Here is an 11,104-nt window from a genome sequence, read left to right as displayed (position 1 = left end):
AACATCTGACCTAATAATCGGAAATCTCCATCTCTACATTTTGTAAAGAAAAAAACAGAAAGAATAGAGCTCAGACTTGACCTTTACAATTATTTTTTTTTTAAGTCACTCCCAAGAAGACGAGAAGTTTAACTCAGAGGTAAATAATGTTAATGATTGCACAATTACATGAATAGACAAAAGGATAAGCCTGTAAGACGTATCGTAACGTGCATGTTTATCTGCAGAGAGGAGAAAGTATGTCAGGATCTTGCAGGAAATCTGTCACGGAGTATTTTCCCAGACCTGTAAAATTCAAGAGATAACTAGTAGGTGTTTTTTTCTTTGTTTTTACCTACTGATTACTCATACCATGAAAATAAAGTACGGCACAGACAATATTAACTGTTCATAAATATAGCTACAGCCTTCAATATAGTAACAAGGAATGGTAGGAAACTTCTCATTTCTCAAATGTGCGCTTTGGCCCCAAAATATTTGACGATGTTGACGCTCAGGTGGTCACAGTGAAGCTTCAGAGTGAATGTCTGACGGAGACGAATGAAGCTGCTTATGATTCACGAGTATTATTTCAGCATATGATAGGTGCTATTTTCAGACACCACATCAATTACACCTTTTCTCACTTTAAAGATTTTCTTCACAAGTAATAAACGGCACAAACCAATCAACCAAACAAAAAGCCTTCACATTCTGAAAAAGAAATGACAGTGGCGAATGAAAAATAAATAAATAAATAAACGTCGCTTTACTGAGGAGTTTTATTTTACTCCGGATGAGAGTTTTGGGTAGCTATAATGTAGTCTCTCCTATTGAATATACTCTGTCCGCTTTCCTGCTGACACTGTCTCCCCTAGATTACTTTCTGTGACCTTCAGCTGACCTAAAACCTAGGCTGTGTAGTTTTGCCATGCTCTGTAGCTACTCCAGGTTGTTACAGAAACGGTATCTGCCTGGCTTGTGATCCTCTTCAGTCTGGAGAGCGTGGGAACTCAATCAAGCTTTCATCATTTATTCTTTGCATTTCTTAATGTCTGTTTCTTTATAAAAAGCAACTTACAAGTTAGTCACACCAAACCCAAGTTACGTAAAGTTGTTGAAAGCGATTGCCTTGACAGCAGCATATATATATTGCTCCGTCCTGCTGACTCAAGGTTATTCACTGGTGTCCTCAGAGCTGCGAAGTTCTCAGACAAAAAGGGAAGAGCTGCCTGCTGCCTCCACCCCAGCAGCTTCTGATGGATGATTTTAAGATTCCCATTCTAGGTGTGTGGAAGAAAGTTATACCCCGACCTGCTCCTAAAGACTGCAGATATGGTGTGAATATTGCCCTGTGTCAATGGGAGAGTCTCTCCCCTCAGGATGGCTTTTCAGCAAGGAAACCCGTGTACAGAATTGCCAGTTAGCATCCACAAGAAATGTCACCTTGAGGTATGCCATGAAGAGCTTTGCTGAGCAGCTAGCCTGTCTGCTTATCGGGGAACTGGCAATTAAGGTGCATTTTGGTTTGATTTGTCTTTTTCTGGATACTATGTTTTTTTTTTAAAAAAAAAACAATTGCATCTACAAGGGAGTGTGTACTGATAGTTGATAAAACTATATTCGCATGATTACTGAAATTACTTATTCAACGGAAAGGCAACCTAACCAATTCATCATTGTTTAAATTTTAATTCAGTGAAAATGTAACCTCTGGAAAACACTGTTCACATCTATAATTAATAGATTGTTATGCGCTGTATTTTACAATTTGACACACTTTCCTCAAACTCTGCGAAGAAGTGTTTCATGTTATCTATCTCTGAATTCATAACAAATGAAAATGGCCTGCTTGGTTTCGTACACAGAGGTTCATTTGCAGGGAGAAGCAGAACCAAATGCTGTTTGCTGTCTAATACAATTTAGACAGAGCAGTGCAGCCCTCTCTTTTTCTCATGACAGTGATTCTCCCTCCAAAACGAGGTTCTGGCAGTCTGCTTTCGTACAAAGTAGACTCAAATGTAATTATGCTGCTATGACAACTTAGTCTTATGGCACTCACAATCCTTTTTCTTCTAATTTTTGTAGTGCTGCTGTGGGCAGAAACTGATTCTGGTTTTGTTTTTGTTTTTGTTTTTTTTTTTTCTTTTTCCAGTATAAATAGAAATCCACATCAATGAAGTCCAAGTTGCACTTGTGCAAGATCAGGGTCAGCCCCAGGATATTAATCACTTGTCTCTTAAAAAATGGGAGAGTGAAAAGAAGGAAAAAATTTAAGGTGCTCCAGCTCCCAGCCTCTATGTAATGCAAGTCGAGTGTTAACAGCTGAAAGTGAGAACACCCCTACCTGCACACCTGTGTGTGGAAGGAGACCTGTATTTGAATCTCCACTCTCACATGGGAGGAGAGCAGCTAAGGGCCACATGCCTCCCCTCCTCCTGTCATTTCTCCAGAGCCCCTTCATGCAATTTTTTAAGCCTTGCAAAAGGATCCCAGCCTCTTCCTGGGGCTGAGCTCTCTTATGACAGAAGAGAGAACTATTGCCATTTGGTGAGGCCTCCGTTAAAAGAAAAAAAACAAAGAATTAGCTGCTCTGGTGGAAGTAAATCATGGGAAATTTTTGATAGTTGAAGACTGTTTTACAGAGAACAAGCACCCACTGTCTGTTCCCTACTTCCTGTGTTTACTCCTTGTATGGGGCCTGAGCCTGTTATCTCCTGCTATGAAAGCAGAAGTTCTTCTGAACCTGTTCTGACAAGTTTTAGCTTCCACTTCTCGTCCAGTCTTTGAGGTAGATTGTAGAAAGGAGAAAGTTTGTTTGGATGGTCACTTCAAAATTCAGAGCCTGATGCTTCAGCTTTAGTGCTGAACGCCCAGGGGCAACCCCGAGGTGATATGGTTTTGTGATCAAGATGTCTGCATTAGTTGCTAGCAAAGTCAGAGGTTTTCTGTGGGATGAATTATGTTCATCAGAGGACTGTGAGTGTACAACATAACTTAGTTCATGGTGACATCCAAGGAGCCACGGAAAGCTTCCAGAGGTGTGATAGTGCGCTTTTTTTGTTTCATGTGGCTTCCTGAAGTTCTCCAAAGCACGCTCAAAAGAGTCCAGCTATTTGTTTCTTTTTATTTAAGGCAAAAAATATCACCTTCCCAGCTGTGAAAGCAACCGCATAGTCCAGAACAGAAGGTGTTTGCAGTAAAAAGACACAGAGGCTTAGCCAGAATATTTTTATCTTTTTTTCCTCCTTGAATTCTCCAGGGAGCTGGCCTCAGATCACAGAAGAGACCCAGGGCTTCTACTTAAGTCCTCAGTCCTGATCCCTGCCCTGGAAGCAGTCGGCACTTCTGCTAGTCTGACTTGCTCTCTGTCACTTGGGCTGAGACCTGAAGGTACAAAAAAACTTCTGCTCAGCGTGGCTGAGACAGCTGCCAGACCCAGCAAGGTCAGGAGAGGGAGTTTGTGCAGTCCAGTACTTGGGTCACCGCTTCTGAAACAGGCTTTATTGAGAAGTGAGGTCCCCCATCTGCCCTGCTGCGGAGCCCATGATGTCGTGGAGCCCATGATATCTCACAGCCCTCACCTGTATCTCCCCTGTGCCTCCTTGCCACAGGGCTTCCAGCTCTGCAGTCTTCCTGTAGCAGAACCCAGCTCCTCATTGCCCACTGCTGCTTTCAAAAGAGCATCTGGCAGCCCTTTCTCTTCCCTTCCACCCCTGCTCAGAAGTGGAGAGCAGACAACAAACACAGCAGGTGACTTCCACAGATTTGAAACAGCAGCTTAGTGGAGCCATCTCCTCTGTGAAGAAGCACCTCTTTTTCCTCTTGCTCTTTGACATTTCCATGGATAAACCAAAAGTTCTGACCTCTAATTTAATCAAGTACTATGGATTTTGTTTGCAGACTGGTCACTCAAGCTTACAACAGCATATGCGAGATTTGTCATCTGAAATAGAGCATTGGCGTTACACCCAGCACTGACTTTACAAGTACTGTTTCTGTCTCATGCCCTATATTTGCCTTTTCACATGTTTCTGGCCAGCTGTGATGCTGTCTGCTCAGCATCTCCTGGCTGAGGCCTCACGTTTTTTTGGTGGGTGGCTCTTCCGTGGTCTTGCTGTCTAGACGTGTTGTAGACTAAGAACTTGTCTGAGACTCTCATGAAAGCTGAGACAGATCCCTGATAAAGTAACGACTTGTCTATAACTGAGTAAGATCAGGAAGGGGAAGTCTCCATGTTTCCATTGACCTAGTGGTAAAACTGCTGCCAGCCTACAGCCTTCCTGTTTTAAAGGTTCCTGAGGAAGTTTTCCTGGGGGAGAGTCTTAATGCATCTCTGTATGGATGGCAGCTGTTGTCCTCTAGGCAAGCTGAGTGTTCCCTCTGATTTTGTATCACGTATATATTCTGCCCAGCCTCTCTCTGCTACTGCACATACTTCTCCCTGCACATCCCTATCCACAACATATATCTTGCCAAGCCCCAGTTTTACCTCCCATCCAGATTGTCCTCAGCTCTGAAGGCGCCCAGCTGCACACTAGGTCTCACAACTCAGGATCTGTGTGCACCTCTGCTCTCTGGAGCATGTCTCTGCTCTCCTGCACGCTGCTGGCAGCCCTGTGCACCAGCCCTGTGCACTGCCTGACCCTGGTGGCTTCACCCTGCTGGGCAGCTGAACTCCACCACACCGCTCTCTCACTCCCTCTCCTCAAAGGAAGAAGGAAAGAAAATACTATGCAAAGGGCTCAAGGGTTGACACAAGGACAGGGGGATCACTCACCAATTACCATCGGGGCAAATCAGTGCAGGGAGATTAATGTAATTTACTACCTATTGCTAACAGACTGGAGCAATGAGAAACTAAAAGCAAACTACAAACACCTTCCACCCATCCACCCTCTTCCACTTCCTCCCACCAAGCAGCACAGAGGAACAGGGAATGGGGTCTGTGGTCAGTCTCCTGACGCTTTGTCATCTGCTGCTCCCTCACGGTCACTCTCTGTCCCTGCTCCCCGTGGGCTCCCTCCCACGGGATGCCGTCCTTCCCAAACTGATCCCACATGGGCTGCCCACAGGCAGCAGCTCTTCGAGAACTTCTCTCACATGGCTCCGTACCACGGGGTCCATCCCCCAGGAGCAAACTGCTCCAGCACAGGTCCCCCACGGGCAGCAGCTCCCCCCAGGCTCCCTGCTCCTGCGTGGGCTCCTCTCCACGGGCTGCAGCTCCGGCCCGGGGCCTGCTCCTGCGGGGGCTCTCCATGGGCCGCAGCCTCCTCCAGGCCACATCCACCTGCTCCATGTGGGCTCCTCCACAGCTGCCCTAGCAGCTGTAGCATAGCAGGTTTTTTTTTTCTTTTTTCTTTTTTTTTTTTTTTTTCCCCATCCTTAACTCTGCTCTCCCAGAGGCCCACCGAGTTTCGCTCCCTGTCTCGGCTCTGGCCAGCAGCAGGTCCCTTTTGGAGCCGGCTGGAGCTGGCTCTGCTCTGACATGGGGCAGCTGCTGGGCCCTGCTCACAGAGGGCACCCCTGCAACCCCCCTGCTACCAAAACCTTGCCACATAAACGCGATACACTGACTGAGCCTCTTCACCTGCCTGGTTGTTCCTTCAAGTAAAAACCATGCTCTTGCTTTTGTCTGAGATGAAAATACCTGAGCCATTACTAAAAGTAAGCTGTGTTCACAATAAGAGAAGGCATATGAAAGCTTCATGTTCTCACAGTCTCAATTCTTTCACAGTAAACTGTCTTCTGCTGTTGATCGTATCTCTGCGGAGAGCGCAACACCATGTCCAGTGGTACATCTTGCATTTACTTTGCAAAGATGCTAATAATGATGGGACCAAAATGAACTAGGTCTTCCCCAAGAAGGTAATACCATTTTGTTCTGAGAGGCAGGTCATAGCAGATGCAATGTACGTGCACTTGCTTTCTTGTGTGCACTTCTCGTTTCTTCCTTCCCGTTTTATTACAGAAGCAAAATGAGAAGCCACTCATACCAATTGGTTCTTGTCAATAGAACAAATATTTTCTATTTTAGGGTTTCATAAAAGAAGAAAGGGGAATCACACTCTCCTTCTCTGTAGCTCACATCACAGTCTCTTGGGAAGTGGTGGCTTTCTTCCAGGTGATGCTCAAACTTAATCTTAACAATAGCAATTTTTTATCGATAACTTAGAAGGTGAGTGTTTCAGCATCATAAAAAGGGCTTGGAGCTTATTGGGATTCTCGTTTCATTTTCTTTGTTGGGTTATAAAGCAGTTGGGCAAACATTGTTTCATGGTTCTGATTCTGTATTAGATTCTATGGCTCTGTATTTCACAGCTATGATCAAACCAGATACAGCAGTGATGGGAGCCATATAAGTACCTAGATATATGATAAAAATACCGTTGCTGAGTCCTTCCGGGTATGCTTTGTGAGAGAAGACACTTTATCTGAAGAATAAGGGATTGTTAACTTTTACTATATAGCATATGCAATACTGGAGTTTATTAGCCTATTGTTCAATACAGTAACTGATGTGCTGTTTAAGTATTTCTTTTTAAATCCATGAGATGAAAAAAGTTCCCAAACTTTCTGCTCAGTTGTCCTGTTTGCAATATGTGAATGCTAATGATACAATGTGAAAGTGCACTAAATTAGACACCCGTATACATGTACAGCACACAAGTGGGACACGATTCACCTCTGTATCTGAAAACATTCATGTTTTTCCCAGATCAGTAGAAGACTGAATCCTGGTTTAGGTACAGTAAAGTAGCTGCATCCAATGCATATCGCTGGCAACGCTGTGCAGCTGCTGCCTGGGAGAACATGTCAGAGAGCTGTCTGCATTGATATGCAGCACAGCACCTCCTAAGCAGTCTGTAACAAACACCTAATAAACCACTATTGTGCCGATGTCCAGAGCTGTCACCAACAAAGCAACCTGCGCGAAGGATTAACACAATTCCTGGTTGTGTTCACACAGGCCCTCAGGCAGGCTGCGCTTCGCCAGGTGTGGTCAGGGCTGCGGAGAGCTGGCTGCGGCGTGTGCGGTGTGAGGAGGGTGGAAACAAGCAGAAAGAGAGGAAACGTAAAGGAGAGAAGGTGCTGCCACTAAGACAATTCTGCAAGGCAGTCTCACGGAGCCATGCATTCATTACTTGCTATATTTAATGGTAATTACTAGAAAGTATTGCCAACTGTTTTCTCTGTTTCTTTTTCTTTCTTTTTTTTTTTTCCTGTCATCCAACACATTTTTGTATTTCTACATTTATATTCAGCTTCTTTTTTAAGCTGAACATGGAGTGACAGGTTTAGCCTGTAGCTGCTTTCAGCCTGCTGGCAGGGAGAGAGCCACTTTTTTACCTTTCCACAAATTGAGAGAAAAGCAGTCATTCTTTGTACAAAATCTGCATCAGTGGCAGCTTTTAAAGACTTTCTTGCTTGATGTCTGAATTTAGTTTTTAAAAATTATGAAGTGCCAGCTTTTTCTGCATAAAAGCTGCTTATCCCTCAATTGCAGGAACTTCAAACAGTTTGCTGACAGCATTGAGACAGCCCCAACTGAAATAGCTCAAGATGGTTATGGCTTCTCTTGGCAAGTGGGGGAGATTAAGAGCAAAATCCTACAGTGATGAAGATAGTTACACGGAAGTCCCTTTCTGCTGTTGATCTCTACACATCTTCAGGCATGATCACCACTTTCCACATTTTTCCCACCTTGCAGAAAACATCCATTGCCAGCGTGCAGATCCATCTGCAGGAGCCGTGAGACCCTCTGTGCTCTCTCAATGTTGGATGAAGACTCAGCCAGGAGGCAGTCCAAGCTCCATGGCAGTGCTTACACAGGGCTGGTGGCTGTCTCTCAGTGCTTCATGAAAGTTTGCAAAGCCAAAGTGGCTACTTCACCCATCCCGGTGTCTCAGGAATTTGTCCCTGCTCCAGGACTCTGGAGTACTGGAATAGCACAGTGCACTTATGCTTCGTTAAGGCTGCACATGATAAGCAGTGAGATGCATTCTAATTATTTTCTTCTGGGTATGTGCAGCATAGAGGGACAGAGTATTGATTTTTCTGTTTATTTTCCCATCTCTGAATGAATAAATGCTTTTTGCCCAGCAGCGATAGACTCATAACCTCAGGCTCACGTATATTTGTCTTTTCAGTTGGCTCCTCTCTCCAGCTTTCTCTTTTCTGTTGCATACCCTGGGGATCACAGAATCATGGAGTGGCTTGGCAGGGACCTTAAAGATCATCTAGTTCCAACCCCCCTGCCATGGGCAGGAGTCTATCTTTACTCTATGTGGTACTCAGAGGCATAAAATTAAGATACACACTGATACCATCTCCCCTGTCTGCTGTGATCTGAAAGGAGAAAGCCACTACACAATGATGGCCCTGGAGTAGTTAGGAAACTGTCCCCAGTGACTGCACTGAAAGCCTAAATACCTTCAGGAATAGGACCCCTGGTGAACCGTGATGTCTGTGCATGGCCTGGTGCAACACCAGGACCAGGCCCTGTGGCACCTCAGTCTCTGTCCATCAGTGCCCAACTTCCACCAGAATCAGCAGAGTCTACCAAGGTAGACTTTTAGGCTTTTGGTGGCAGGTTTTGGATACAAAGCTCCATATATTCAAAAAGAACAGGATCTGAACTGACATAACACAACTTCAAGTGTCTGCTGCTGGTAGATGCTGTGATCATTCTCTGTCTTACCAGCCTTGCAGTGGCTCAAATCCATGTGCATGCACAGGCAGTGGGTATCAAACAAGTGTAACAGGTTCATGGCAAGCTTTTTATCTCCTTTTTAACGTAGTGCAAGCGACACCTTAATACTGTTTGTTTAAGGAAATGGAAACTCCTTTCTAAAAAACTGGGTCACTCTCAAAATACTGTCTGTGTAGGTCCCCTTTTTAGGAGCTGTTTTTCTTCTGGCTGACAGGGCTCCTTTCATGACCCCTTGCAGGTGGAACCTGGGTAGGCAGCTTCACAAAGCTCATGGAGGTGTCAGTACACGCAATGGCTATCACTGAATGCAGAAAATATTTTTCAAAAAGGAATAAAAACACATCTTCTGGTTTGGGGGCTCAGTTTGATAGACTAGTCTGGCTAGGTCCCTGCCTAGCTCTGAGGCCCCATGCAAGCTCCAGCAGCTTTGCTGCAAGCTGTTCCTTTAAAGCTGGAGGAAAGGAACACCTGCAGCCTCTCAGGGCTTCTTTTATAAGGGCTGTTGTGGGCCAGGCCTTGGTTTCTTCTCACTTGCAACTGTTCCTTTCTCTCTTCTCCTTGAGGTTATTTTGGACTCTTTCTTCCTCCCTTTTGTGTCCTCTTTGACTTAGAAGCAATTGGTTTTCAGAAACATCGTGGTGAGGGCTTTCTTACCAGTGTTCCTCTGCATGGAAATGTGCTGGAAGATCTTTAGGAAGCCCTTTAGCCCTGTCAAAAGGTAAAGATTTCTAAAGCACCAAATCTCACCTGGTCCTCTGCTTTATCTTCTTCTACCCTATGCGCACCATGGTGTTGGTGGTGTGAAGGTGGGCCCATGAGCACAGACTCCTTCTCTTTTTCCCCTCCTTGCTGGCAGGCTCATGTGCAGGCATCCCCGTGCAGAGCTGTGCCAGTGCCCCCACAGGGGAAATCTCTGTGCTCACAAAAGATGGTTCGGCAGCAGCTTTCCTGCCAAGCCCGCGAGCGTGCCAGTCGCTGTGGAAGCTAGGTCTTGATGTGCTATTCCTCCCGTTCTGCCAACTCAACATATGAGATTGTGGTACTTTGTGATATTTTAGAAGTTAACAAACATTATGTGCATGCTGTGAGAAAAATCCTACACTGAAATGAGATGAGTGTAATTTATGTCTTCCTTTACGGCACCTTTTAAATGATTTTTTTTTTTTTTAGAAGCTTGTGGAAGTGGAGCATAACAGAGAAGGAGCAAGCTGAGAAGAAATAGCAGAATATCTTCAAGTCAGTGACTGGTGGGGCAGAAGACACAAAGGTAAGAGAGCATCTGTGTGGTTATGAACCCTTCAGCCGCTCAGACTGGCTGTAGAGTTGCTGTTGGCTCAGGTTGTGCCGCTGTCCAAATACTGTCATTTGACCCTCATTTCCAAGGGTGGAAAGAGGCATTAAGAAGCTTCAGAGATCAGAAGGAAGGCAGGTAGAGTAAGGCAGACTTTAGCAGCCTTGACCTCTGGCTTGGCTCCAGGCAAGCAAGAGAGGGGATGCACTGCTCTGTGAGTGAGTTGGCTCTCCCAGCTCCTTCCCCCACCCCCTTTTTGAGGCCAGCCCCATTTCACCACCATCTTGCAAACAAATATGTGAAAAAGAGCGAGCCCTGGGTTTATTTGCTGAAGCAGCTACCTACTTAGTGTTTAAAACTGCGGGCTTGTTTCCATAGTGCTTTATGGCAGCATCATAACCTTTAACAGGCCATGAATCAAAGCTGTCAGCTTTTCCACTTCTGTCATGAGCCTTGTGATTGTTGCCATGCGTTTTAGTTTCTTGTGGTTTGTTGAAGCTTTCTTGTAAATTTTTCCGGTTTAGAAATGACCATCATTTCCTGTTCTTTTTAACAACAGAGGAATACAAGCCAAGGCAGGCGGCTGTGCCATACAGCTCCTTGCTCCCTACTAACTGAGGGTGCTCTCAGTAAATATGGTCGCTGCCTCTCACCCTTTGAAAGGGGACTGCAGTGAGACTCTGCTTTATTCCTTATTCCTGGCAGCTCTGGGGAAGTGGGAGATTAGGAGGACAGAGGGGGGGAAGATGACCTGAAAATGCGAAAAACAAAACCAAACAAAAACCCAAACAGAACCCACAACCTTTTCTCTAGTTGTTGAGTAAAAGTCTTGTATATTATGTGGAAATTTTCCTATTATTGTTGTTATTTCAGCTTTTAGTTGGCCATGGGAACACTTCCAAGGAAACCAATACTCTGGGAAGCCTTTTGTTTTCCAGAAAGGCTGTTATTCAAAAGCAATTAACATAAAAACATTAAAGTTGACTAATTTCAGAGACAGAAGAATGGAGGAAGGAAACGTGAGTGTGTGTGCAGGAGGGAATACAGCAGGCCAGGCTAATGTGAGAGGCAGAAGGGAGATGTCATGGGGACTCAGGTCAGCGTGGGGATGGGTGCAGAGC

General features: G+C 45.1%; 1 long non-coding RNA gene across 1 annotated transcript; it reads left to right on the top strand.

The window, feature by feature from the left end:
• Positions 1 to 9,200: 9,200 nt before the first annotated feature.
• Positions 9,201 to 10,830, top strand: LOC118161687. The gene is made up of 3 exons (XR_004748122.1): positions 9,201 to 9,410; positions 9,863 to 9,959; positions 10,543 to 10,830. It is a non-coding gene; the product is annotated as an uncharacterized LOC118161687 (long non-coding RNA).
• The last annotated feature ends 274 nt before the right edge of the window (positions 10,831 to 11,104 follow it).

Source organism: Oxyura jamaicensis, chromosome 2, assembly GCF_011077185.1.
Source record: "Oxyura jamaicensis isolate SHBP4307 breed ruddy duck chromosome 2, BPBGC_Ojam_1.0, whole genome shotgun sequence".
Classification (NCBI taxonomy): domain Eukaryota; kingdom Metazoa; phylum Chordata; class Aves; order Anseriformes; family Anatidae; genus Oxyura; species Oxyura jamaicensis.
Note: the sequence above shows the minus strand (reverse complement) of the source record. Positions and strands in the feature narration are given on the sequence as shown.